This window comes from Amphiprion ocellaris, chromosome 5 (assembly GCF_022539595.1).
Source record: "Amphiprion ocellaris isolate individual 3 ecotype Okinawa chromosome 5, ASM2253959v1, whole genome shotgun sequence".
NCBI lineage: Eukaryota > Metazoa > Chordata > Actinopteri > Pomacentridae > Amphiprion > Amphiprion ocellaris.
Window position 1 is genome coordinate 33,377,742 of NC_072770.1, and position 13,621 is coordinate 33,391,362.

Here is a 13,621-nt window from a genome sequence, read left to right on the forward strand (position 1 = left end):
GTCGGGAGATGACACACACATCCTCCCAATGTTTTGGTTCCAAACAGTAAGGAGCTGATGAAGTCTGTTAGAGTGCCAGTCGTGATGATTTTACCCCCCCACTCTGGAAACCTCATCCAACTGCAGGTTTATTGTGGGAGTAGAGAGTCAAATTCCCTCTCTAGCAGCTTTATTTTGATTAAATGAGCCAGGAATTTAAAAAGTCCTTCTGTTTATGATGTTTCCACAGGTAAACTCTGCTCTGGAGCAGAGGTATTTTCTGACACTGCACAAACTCTGATGGCTGGGATGAAATGTGGCTTACACCAGATACTCTGTTTGCTCGACCAAACAGATGAGTCCAGTACAGCAAATGTTTGACCAAAATTCCAGCCAGGGAAATAAACCATCCTCGGTTGCAGTCATAATACTGCTTTCTGTAGTGTAAATGAGATTTGCTCCATTAGCAAACCCATTGCATGGAGTAAAACATACTTTGTATATTTTATATAACATAAGATCCTTGATTATAAGAGCAGCATGGTTTCATGGGTGCTAAAATTAGATATTCAAATACCAGACTATATGATGTGGCTGGAGATGGCTTGGCTGACTGTTTGCTAGGCCCTGCCCACTGCTCTATTTCTATTTTCGCATAACACGTTTAAAGTTTATAGTGCTAACAGGAGCAGATTTACCACTCAGAATCTTTTGTCATCATTGTAACACTTCTTGATTTCAAACAAGAACAGTTTTGTCATCCATAGTTTGCAACTGTGATGGATTTTGCAGGCAAAAATGACAACTGTTGCAAGCAAATTTTATCAAATGGATGAAGGTGGCTGATTAAACTGATGTTATCTCCACTGACTTTTTTGAAAATGCAAACAACTCTGTCTGTGTGGGTTTTAAATATGCTTCTGAGAGCCAGATTGTGTTATAGTATCCTCATAGCATCCTCATCAGGTGATAATTCTCGTACAAAGCAATATAGTGATTCAATGGTGTGCTAATGTTTGCAGAGAAATCCCACTTAATGTTGCTAACTGCACTATTACAAGGGAGTCACTTAGGGAACTGTCGACCCAGTCACACATGCTCTTTACAATTTTTAAAATTTATTTTATGACTAAAATTGGTCTCACACTATTTTCTGTTATTTTTCTGCTTTTAGTGTTGGAATAATATGTTCATGCCCTTGACTTTACAGTGAGTGGCTTTATCTTTCCCAGTTGTTTGAGGTGTGGTTAAATGGTCTGCACAGGAATTTTACACAGATTTTAGATACAGTTATGCGTTAACACACTTGCACTTTAACACAAAGTGTAAACAAAGCGTAATATACAGCTTTAAGAGCAACACCTTCAATAAACCTCAATTAGTTATGTGGTCTGCTCAAAGTGAAAACAGCAATATTTCTGTGACTGAGTTTCTGGCTTTCAGCAGGTTGTTCCATCAATTAGACTGTGGCTCTCTTTGTCCCACTGAACTCTCCACATGTCTGGACGATTACTGTCTGCTGTCTAGATTGTGCGGTTTCACAATGACATATTTAAATGGAGCACACCCTGTGAGAGTAAAATGCTTAGGAACAGAAGTACAGAACAACAAGCTCTGGTCACATGTGGTTGTTGCTGCAACTTCAAAAAATCAGGTATCACAGAGCAGCTTTGATATATTTTTTTAGACTGGGAAGTACCCTTTATGAGAAATGAACCATAAAGGAGTCACAGTAAAATTCTGACTTGTGCATTAAACTATTTAGGAGTCACAATCAACTTATGTCTCCCGGTGCCTCACCCAAATGGGTTTGACTTCTCCAGTGGTTCAAATGTATCTTGCAATATGAAAACAACTTTTCAACCTCGTGCACATTTTTCTGCTGCTTGTTACAGAGAGCCCTCTATACATCGCGCTTGTGGAATCCTTTTGGTCAACGAGGTGGAACTACGCAGTGCTCAGGTAGGTAAAAGTCTGGATTGTGAAGTGTTCACCTCATACAGGCAGCTTTTTCAAGCAACAGAGAACAGGCCTGTGTCAATACTGGGTGAGACAAGGCCCTGATTTATCCAAGGTCATGACGCATTAGAATTAGGTGTATTACTAGTTTCCAAGCCTATCTGAAATGCCTGCTTTTGCAAGAGTGACTTACAGTGAAATGAAAGAAAAGCCAGTCACTGCATAAAATTTCCTTAGGTGTACTGTGTGAACAGGAACGACAGAAGAGGGAGGCTACAGCTGGGAGCCCAGGTATAATAAATAGTAAGGCCTATGCTTCTCACGGGGCTCCCTTTATAAAAGCTGCACCATTAATCAGGCCAAAGTATGTGAAGCAGTGACTCTGTGTTTTTATTTTCCTGCTCTGATGGGAGAAACTTTGAAAAGCTCCCAAAGGTAAGCAGAGATTCCTGCTGGTGCTGTATGCTGCGGCGAGTGACTCTTTGTCCTGCCAGCAAAGCATAACAATACAACATTCATCCACAAATCTCTCCACACATTTGCTAAAACGATTAAATAAATTTGCTTGTTTAATTCCAAAAACTTATTTTTTCTTTTCTTTTTTTTAATCCCAGAGTTCCTGGCTTGTCAGTTTAATCATCAGCCTGCCAAAGATGAACCCTCAATTGGCTGCACTTTGAAGCACAGAAATTCAATTGCAAGTAAGTGCCAGGAATCATTCAGTTTGTTCTTCAGTGTGTCTGTCCGTCCAAGTTATTGTCTCACTGGATGCCAGTGTTTTGTGGGACATCTGTAGGTTGTTTGTGAGTGGCATGGGTAAGATCAAGTTTCCTGGCGGCCGCAGAGTATTCATCCCATGTGCGCACTCTTTACAGTCCAAGTCCAGCACAGTAGCGACTGAACCTTTTCTAAACTATTGCACATGCTGTGTGTCACAGTAATAGTTACAAAGGTTTGACTTTTCATTCTCACACAAGTGTGCTTTGCTAAAGACAAGCAGGAAAACATTAAAGCGTTTTGGTGATTTTATTGAAAACGTCCAAATCAAGTTGATGTTTAATGCAGAGGAAAAACAAATAGCAGGTTTGTCTTGCTTACTACCTGTTTGCATTCTAATTATCTGCTCTCTTTATAGGCAAGAGTTAAGTTCTCCCCTACTTTCAATAATCTGTTTTGTAATTTTCTGTTTGAGACTTTGGTTTCTGCATGCCTGCTATTATCCAGAGATGTTTAACTGCAGTAAAAGCTCCAAAATCACAAGAAAGTTGAATTCAGTCAGTCATAAAACTTTTATATGTTGGTCTGGATGCTGGTCTATCAACTGCATAAAGACAAGATGGTATATAACAAAGTCAGCAATTAACATATAGTATAGTGTTGATTCAGTAAATTAACTGTAACACACCTGTATGCTTCCAGGTTGTTAAAAATTAAGTTAAACAGAATATTGCTGAATGCTGTAGATGTGTTTTTTACAATGCGTACCACAGAAAAGAGAAAAATCAAATGATGTCCACCCTTAATGAGCGAGAGTCCAGCCTATAACATAATACATTAACTAGTATGCAGTTGTAATCAGCAAAAGGAAACATATACATTTGCAAACAACTGAATCAAGAGGAAGAACAGCCTCTTCTCACGCGTACAGCACAACTTCAAAGCTTGTGAAAGGTCACGCAAGTGTTTGAAATGTGTTTGTTGTGAAGATGCTGAAAAACTTTTGGTAAGTAACAGACTTCTTGAGGAAGGAAATTAAACTATGTTGTACAATACAAGCACAAGTCTATAAATTGTAGATTGTGCTATTTTGTATACTGGTATTGCACAATCTAACTCAAATACCAGACATGTAGGTCATCAAATGTGACTGACCCTGTTCTCTATTATATTTATCCTTGGATATTTTTGTTCCTCTTGGTCATTTTGGTTTAAATGTGTGCAATGTCGCGTGATCACTCATTAGAAACCATTTTCAAAGTTTTGATTATGTGTTGTGTTGGGAAAACTTTTACTCACTCCACTTCAACACCTACAGCATCTTGGATCACTTCCAATATTTAATCAAGTGTCGTTTGAAAGGAAAACCGACGTACTCTACGGCACAGCAGAAGCTCAGACAAGACAAAACACTCTTGTTTCTTTTTGGAGTAAAAATACAAGACATGGAACTTGAGAGAGGAAACAAATTCTCCTTTATCTGTTGCCTCTGCACATAAACTGAGCACGATCTTTGTGTTTATTCTGGATGGAGCTCGTACCCAGGAAACCAAACACATCCCATATTTCAGAGAGGGGCCACACCCTATGGAGAGCAAATCTAATCATGATTCCCTCCGACCAGTATAACAACAATGTCGATTATTCTACAGATCCCTAGTTCATGTGTCTTGCATTGCAACCAGCAGAGTTTAGGACAGCTTTGAGCGCTTTCCCAGTGTTGTGTTTACTTTTATTAGGCTTGTCAGCAGCACAGCTCTGTGGATGGTAGTGTTGATCAGAGGACTTTGGTCCAGACTGAAATATCTAAACCAAATTACATTTTACACTGCCCTGACTTTTCTTCTAGTGCCACAAGCAGCTCAAACTTTGTCACAATAATGCAATAAACTAAGATGAGAAGCACCATGCAGTAAACATTAGACCTGCTAAACATCAGGTTGTTACTTTGCTGACATTAGTGTTCAGTTTAAGACACTGCTGTACTCATCAAGAGCTGTAGTGAAACTGGAATGACTTCTATTCAAATACATTACAAAACGCTTTACTACAATCACATATATCTGTGTTGCAGTAATGTAACATATTAGTGTTTCTAAATTTAATAATAATCACATTACACTTACTTTTCTTATTTTAGAGTACTTTAGCCAACTGTCAGTGCCACTTTGATACTTTTAGACATTTTTCTTTCTTCTCTTTGGTCAGATTTTTGTCACCTTTGCTGCTGATTTTGTGATAATACTTCATGAAAGGACATTAGGACAGGGATTTGTGTTGATATGTTTGCATACATAGGGCATGTGTTAGGGTCTCTTTCCTTCTCTTCCTTTTCTAATACAGTAGTCTTTAAAAAAATATTACAAGTGTTGCATAATACATTTGTTTTTTGAAGATCAACCAACCAATGTCAGTAGCTAAAAAAACAAACAGCTTCGAACCTTTCTCAGAAGTATGATGTGTGATTCATTTTGTATGTCTAGATAGAGTGTTTTTTAATATCATCTTTTAAAATTTCAGTTTTTAGCAGTATGTATTCATCCTCATGGGGGACTGGTAATAAAGCACTTGAGATGTTCCACTTAGATTAGACATACATGGAATAGCAACCAGGCACAGGGGTCTAAGTATCAAAGACAACAGAAACCACAATTAAAAAAGGTGGAAAATGACTTTAAAGGAGAGCTTTAATTTTGTGAATATGACAAGTAAAGCCTCACAAAGCCACTAGGATGTTTAGTCTTTTCTTCATGTGAGCGACAATTGCATTTTCTCTCATGAACTGCCCTGTTCGAGTCACCATATATCATCCTTTTGGCATTTATTACCTCATTAACAGCACTTATATGCTCATCCAGAGTATATTCTTGCTGAGCCATGTTTATGTATACATCCTATATTTAGTCATTCATTAGGTTCTTTTCTTCTCATCGAGGCTTTAAATCCAGCTGACTATACTATGCAAGTTACTGCACTGACAAGTTCAGTATGGTGTAAAAGATATCACCCAAAGAAAATCACATCTCAGCGTGTAAAACAAGGTCAGCAAATCAAGAGGATTTCACTTTGCGGCGTATCAGCAAATCTCTCACTCCGAGAAAACTCATAGACAAGCTCAGTGCAATCCTGTGAACTTAAAGTAAACTCAAGCCGGTATAAATTTCTCTTGCGCCCTTTTGAGGGGCTTGGGAGAATAAAGCACAATAAACAGAAGCCCCCCCCCCTCTCTAATGGTCTACAGCAAACGCAGCCCGGCTATAGCTTTATTAGCGGTCAGCTGGTTCCCATTAGAAAGGCTTTGTGAGCTGCTATCTCTTCTCAAGAATCCCAAACAAACTGACCCGCCGCTCTGTTTGTCTCCCTCTAACCTCTCTCAGCATCCATCAGGCTTCTCCAAGCGAGATCCCCGGATACCAGCGGCCCTCCCACAAACACGGGTCGACCTCAGTGACCTCTCTGACCACTGATGTTGTTACAATGCTACTTAGGTGTATACGGTGTTGAATGATTTATTAAACATCTGTTTGCACTGGAGAAATGGCCCCTCCATCATTTGTGCTGTACAAGTTGGAAATTTTGGGGCATATGTCAATTTGGTTTACTGGCGTGAGTTTGGTATAAAGATTGACACCAAAGTCGCATGAAGCTAAATCTTAAATGTCACTGACTTGATCCCATTTCTTTAATCAGTGCAAAGACCTATGACTAAAAATGACACGACAAACTGATTATTTGCTGGACTATATTGCTTTCGACTGCAATAACTTCTCCTCTGGCTGCCTGGCAGCGTCTTGTTAATGACAAGACTCTGGATCATGACTATTACTTTAGTATTAGCTTGGTTTTGCAGCATTAGCCACATATCGATGACAACGTAGTGCAACAGAGACAAGTAATCTGTTTCTTTGATTTGATAAGGAAACACACTGTATTGGAATCGCCAGTCAGGCATGTGTATGACCATGTGTTTTATTTGCAACTTTACCAAAGCCTTAGACATATTGTGTATTTTTAGTTCTATCTAACCTGGGAGGCAAGTTAAAGCAGGGACTTAAATGGTGATAAAGAATAAAAAAAAACCCAATACTACATAAATACTACATAAAGATCTATTTCTTTGTTTCATTTTCAAATGTTGATTACCTTTCTTTGTTTCTAAATCTAAACACAGGGGAAATACCTAAACCAATAAGTGTAACTTATGATAAGAAGTTCAAAGGAGGAAGGTTGGGAACTTCTGTTCTTTCAATTGCTTTTGGAAATTAACAGTGATCACTCAAATGGCACCTTTAAGTACATTGTCTGAGGAAAAATTTTGATGTTAAATCCCTATAAGATGCAGGGATCATCATAAAACTGAAGAGGAATGAAGTCAAATGGGAGTTTCCCGGTGAAAAATGTGCTGAAGTTGACACATGGAGGATGAAAATAGGGTCTCTTTCCTTTTCTTCATCAAATAAAGTTGGTCAGGCCTGCAGGACTGAGAATCTTTTGTTGAGCCCAGGCTCTTGGGTCTTACTCAGGCTCTCAGATGGTTTCATCTGGATCAAAGCTTCAACAGTCCTGACCTGTACTTCTTACTTCCTGCCATCAAACAAAGAGAGAGAAAGACAGACAGAGATGTGTAGAAGGAAAAACAAATAGATACAAATCTTTCCACATTTTTTCCGGAGAGAAAAATTATGAAAAATGGTAAAGAGAGGGCAGTTACGGTGGTAGTTTTGGGGGTATGCAGTGGTGGTGGTCATGGTGGGGACTCAGACACTCAACCAACTCAACGTGAAGACCAACCAACAAAGCCACCATTCATGCTCCTTCCCCAGTAATGGAAAACGTTTCCCCCCCGACACTGAAAACAGAGCGAGGGGCAAATCTGCAAAGACAACAGACAGGGAGAGGTCCCCGCCACCGTGGATTAGGATCTGCTTGCTGTGAGCCACGTTCAGATATTCACACAGGCAAAAGGAACCAGGCATCTGCACCACAGAGAGCAGAGCTGGGAGGAAATGAAAGGCCAGATCTTATTCCTCCATGGGCAGGAGGATCATATGGCCTTGGAGGCCAGGGGGACCCATTCTGGATCCTCAGCCTGCTCAGACCGATGCTGCTGTGTGTCTGATTTACCTCAACTACCTGAAATTTTGAAGTCGGTGTGATCATCGCTTCTTTATTCGAGGTCATGCCTAAAAAGAAGTGTGCACCCGCTAAAAAAGGTAGAAATTCATCAGGAAGTCACTGATTTGTAACTTAAATTCTCTCTCCACTCAAAAAAGAAAGTTGCATCGTTTTCTCTCTTGAAATACTCAGAGAGTGATTGTTTTTAATGAGTGTCCCTGCGATCATTTTGGAAGTTATTCCTCATTCAGCCTCTCTCTTTAAGATTTGAAGGCTTATAGACAGCTTTAATGTCTATTGTGTGACTATTGATTGACGGTTAGCTCACCTGCTGTGCTGCCCTGATCCTGGACTCCTGCTGAGTTGAACTTTTGGAGCTTGTGTTTAAATACTAAACAGTAAAGCTTACAATATTTCAGTAAAGTTAATGATTCTTCTTGATTGCAATACCTGCACTGTAGCTGAGTAGCTGGCCTTAGCTAATGCTAGTCATTGACATTCAGAGTGTGAAAGGTAAAACCCTGCAGTTCTTATTTATAAGGTCTTGACTTCAAATGGAAAAGATGGTGGAGAACAGAAGCTGCGGCTCTGGGCTTTAAACTTCCTCATAGCAAACCAGGGATGATATCACATCTTGCTGCATCCACTGTTGCATGTAGTCTATAAGTTTCACACCAAAAGGCTGATTTTAAATTCTTCGGCTGAAAAAGGAATGCTTCTCTGTGGGCACAGAAATCAGTGTTCAAGATATGTACCTGAAACCAGGATTTTCAATTTTACACCTGCTCTGGAAGCCCGATGTGGAAACATGAGGTCTGTAGTGTGTATACATCAAAGTCTTTCAGTGAAGGAGGAGACATCTTGTATGCAGTAATTAAATCTTTGAAAGAAGAATATGGATTTTTCCATCAGGCATGAGGTGTAGTGCTTTTAAAGAGTTACTGTCATTTTTAGTCAAGGTAAAATGAAGTTCTCTATAGAAAAGCTAAAAAGACCTTCCTCAATGATTCATTATTCAACATTAAATATAATTTTTAAAAAACTGGTGAATAGCTTGAGCAGAAATTGAGCCAGTATCTAATGATCTGTTACTAGATGGCCGGGAGAGAGAGCGAGTACTGAAAGAGGCTTATATATATTTTCCTTCATGCTGAAAGAAAGGTAGTTTGGATTTTAGGAGTTTTTAGCCGTATGTAAAAGCCACACCATGTATTTCACATCTGACTGAGCAGCAGCAGTGATTAATGATATTTACTGCTACAATATTTGTAACAGTTGTCTGAGGAAAACATCTGCAGTGTACTTGGCCATGTAACTCAGGCGTCGTGTGATTAATTAGACCTATGAGGGACGATCGATCACACATCTCATCTCCTACATATTGTATCAATTTATGTCTCAAAGATCTAATTCATATTTTTTATGTATTATTTGGGGTCTGACATAGAACAGTGAACCACTTGTGCACACATGTTGTGACTATGTTTATACAATTTTGTAGTGACATAGATGCAATGTATGTAATAGTTACAGTGCTGTAGAAAGGAATGGTATTCCAGTCAAGGTGATGGAACCACCAGGATTTCTTTTCACAAATAGTCTCTTGCTTCAAGTAGTTATATTTTTCATGTTAATTTGAATAAGGTGCTAAATGCTCATCTAATTTTTTTTGAAAAATGTCAAATACCTATGTCCATATTGTGCACTGGTGAAAAAAAAGACACTTTGATAAATATACTGTACTACAGTCACAGGAGATGTGTTCAACTCCTCTTGCTAGCGGCTTTACAGTAAAAATAATAAGAGTACCATCAAGAATGAAGTACTGGCACAGTTGCAGAGTCTGATCACAAGGCTGATTGCAGGAAGTTTAACGTTTGCATTATTATTATTGTTATTTTTTAAATCAAAGCACTATCCTGCTTCGTCTCATGAATGAGTTTGCAGAAAGTCTGTTTTACTTGGAAGCAGATCTGCTTCTGAAAACGATATAAAGACACAGATGAAGGGATGGATGATCAAAAGGCTGAAACAGCTTTGGGTGGCCTCTGAGCTTCCGATTACCCCATATTGTGTTTTGGAAAAACTTTATTTTGTTTGGGGGTCTGAGTTTTCTGAGGGCACTAGTCTGAGCTGGGACATCCTGTTTCCTGAAGGGAAGATGTTTGTCTCTCTCCTTTTCTGTCCTGGGGTGGTGCCTACAGTGCTGGAGGAACTTGAAGGCCGTGACTGTTGATGTTTTTAATAAAAAAAATGTGTGTGTTGTAATTGGAAGTGAGATAAAAGTTCCTGGCATAAAGAACTACAGTAATTAGGTTATTATTTCTCAGAGCTGCTGTCAGTGTGTGAAATCCTTGGGCGATAAAGATGATGAGATAATTAATTTCAACTTTTTTTTTAAACATGGTGCTGCTTGGAACAGTAGCTGCAAACAAAGAATATCAGCTTGAAAAATGTTTTAAATGCTGATAACTATGACTTAAATTAATCTGTTTTGTTTAAATTCTGCATGTTAAATTGGGCAGGCAAGGTCTGAGACTAGGACAGGTTGTAAACACACCAACTAGATTATATGAACCACTTTATTTGGAGGCAAATCTGAAAGGGATTGCTCCTGATATGTTGGTAATAAGGCTGCATTTGTGCGCACACAAGTACAATACAGATGCTCGGTCTGAAAATAATTTATGATTAGGATCAACAATTTAACAGATTAGTGAGGTATGATGATAAAGTGCATTCATTTGCTTTAATTATGCTGTCCAATGTGGTGTTTTTAAAATACATATGATTATTGATCGCTTTGGTTTGATGCTGTACTTTATTGTTTGGTTCAATCACTGCTCGCATCAGTGTTTTGTGGTGCAATGAACAGTATTGTTAACAATAACAGCAGATTTAAAATCATGTTTTTGTCTTCATGAGTAAAAACGTGAGATATTTACTATTTTTGCTCCGTTTGCTGATAACACTGTATGTCCTTGTTGCGCTGGAAGCTCCTTACACTGCCCCAAGTGGCCAGAAATTCTATTTGTGGACAAACTGAATGTGGTCTAGACGATGACGATCTCCTGAACCAATCTGACACCAGTTCATTGTCTGCTGCAGCTCTCATCTGCACTGAACCTCCTCTAAAACACTCAGTGCTACACCTTTCTTCTCTGTGTGGGCATTTTCTGTGCAGAGTTTTTTCACCTCTCTATAAGCTGTCTCCTCAGGCATCTCTGTCCTTCACTTTTAAACTCTAAAAAGCAGGTTAGGGAGAAAGGAATGTGGTAATTTGAGTGGGTGGTGGTGGGGATGGATGGGGGTGAGTGCAGCTGGGCTGGGTCTCCGGAATTACCTGAGGAATGACGGAACATATCCACTCCTGTGCTGAGAGGGGGTTGTTCTACAGGCAATTACTGTATATGGTAGCAAAAGTCCAGCCTTTTTGATTTGTGGGGACCTCACTGTCTGAATTTGTAAGATGTTCAGTGACAAGCCGTAAAAATGAGTCTTAAAACGCCAATAGAGTCTACTTGAAGTTACAGTTAGAATCAGATTTGCACATATATTAACTGGCAAGATTTTTCTGCAATGGCACTGACAATTCAACGTACGAATAATGACAAAATGCATGCATTAGTTTTGTGGTTTAGCAAGATTGTGATTTTAGTTCAGTCGCTCAAGTAAATGGTAACTTCAGATCATTTAAGCAAGATGCATGTGAGTTCTTGTACCCTAATAATTTGCATTTAGTCCAAAAGCATAACTATAAATACAAAAATTGCTGTGCAGTTGCTACAGGAATATTACAGGAGTAGCAGCGCTCATTTGGCTGAATGCCTGCTTCACTGGGAGTTACCGCAGAGGAACAAGAGGGCAGAGCTCCCAGCCTGACAGACACAATTACCTTGTCGGTCATCACCTCCCTCATGCAGCAGCCTCATCAGCTGCCATCCTCATTTTATGACAGCTTAATAAACACCTGGCTTGACCTTCAGCTCACTGGGGGAGTGCGTTACCATGGAAACAGATCAATACCTGTGTTCGTTATGCAATGGCAGAACAGCGAATGAGTGTGATCATGGTTAGAATAAAATATGACCATGTGAAGGTGCTGTTTTCCCCCCAAACAACGTGGATATTTAGCACCTCGGCTCATACTTGATGATATCACAATTTATGTAAGCAGAAATAATTACCTCCGCAGCCCCTTTTTGTGTATTCTACAACATTTACAGCATCACAAACTGTATGTACCGCTAACAATAGGCTATGTGTGCACTTTACAGGCAAACAAGTGGCAATAAATCACTGGGGGACTTTAATGATTAGGCTATAAGTGTGCTGAGGTCAGTGGTTTGCTGTAATTAGGCCAGAAACAGTAAAACAGAGGGAGGAAAGGGGGCTGGGAGCATCCAGAGCGAGATGAAAAAGCAGACACAGAAGAGAGAGACTCGTCAGGGGCAGCAGAGTTTTCAGCCAGCCGCTGAGCTCTTATTCATGGGCGGTTGGACGTGAACACTGGCCACTCTGTGTCTATAAAGGTGATGTCTACTGAGAGATGCTATCTTTACCTCATTGATACAATGGCCTCATACACAGCAGACAGTGGGCCAAAGCCACAGGTCTCCATACTGAACCTCAATGCTCAGCCATGGCTACAGCCAGGAAGAGTGCGCCACCTACAGGTGCTAATGGAAAGTGAGCCAGTGGAGGCAAAGACATGGGTATTATTAGTATACTGAGTAGTGATTGTGTCAGTGAGCAGTTGGTGACGTAATGATTCTTAACCTTGTGGTTGATTCTTTTGTCAGATATTCAATGGATAGTTTTATCTTTGGCCACAACCAGAAGATATGTCCATGTGGTGCAATGAGGGGTCCCAAGAAGATGTTACTTTTATACAACAAAAGCACCAATTATGCTTATTTTTCTGGACTTTCTGACATCAGTGTCTTTTTCTATAAATCGCAGCCTCAAGCCCACAAATTTTACTGAACGCTAAAATCTTTAAAATTAACCCACAATATTTACCTTCATTTTTCAGTAGGCAAAACTAAGAACTGTAGTTTCTATCAAACATTACTCTAACAGGAGTAAGTAATGGATTGGTCTGGGGCTATTTTTAGTTGTCTATTAATCTCATTTGGTGCTCTAGTGAGTATTTACAGCAGCAGAATGGTGTGTGTGGGACTGACTCAAAGCAAACTACAGAACCTATATTCACTGTAATGAAAAAACATGTCACCAAAGTGCAGTGTTGTGGTTTCACTGCACACACAGAAGATTTGTTAATAATAGGAATCATTGTTGGTTTTGGTCTTTTCTTGGAGTTTGTTTACAATAAGAAAAATGAAGAATAGACTAGAATAGAAGAATAGACTTTTAAATAGTCTAAAATCATTGACATTGAAATGGTCGAGGGAGACAACCTCCTCCTCCTCCTTGAGCCTGGTTGTACCAGTTTCTTCCTATTAAAAAGGGAGGGTTTTCTTCCTGCTGTTGCCACTTTGCTTCCTCCAAGACAATAATTGGATTTGTTTGGTTGTTCTCTGTAACAGAATATTTTAAGGTCTTGACCTTACTATGTGAAGTTCCCTGAGAAGACTTAGGGTGTGAATTGGCTATGCAAATAAAATTGAAATGAAATAGAGTGAATATACAGCAGTAGAAAACATGACAGTAGGACAGAATAAAAATAGATGGCAGAGTAGTCACAGCAGACACAAAAATCCAAGTGTCACACAGTATGCAAAGCTAAAGCGCACAAAACAGTGTCAGGAGATTGGTACCGAGAGGAAGAGACATAAAACGTTGTCAGTTTCTGTTAGGATGAAAACAAAAATGATCAAGGAAACAGAAG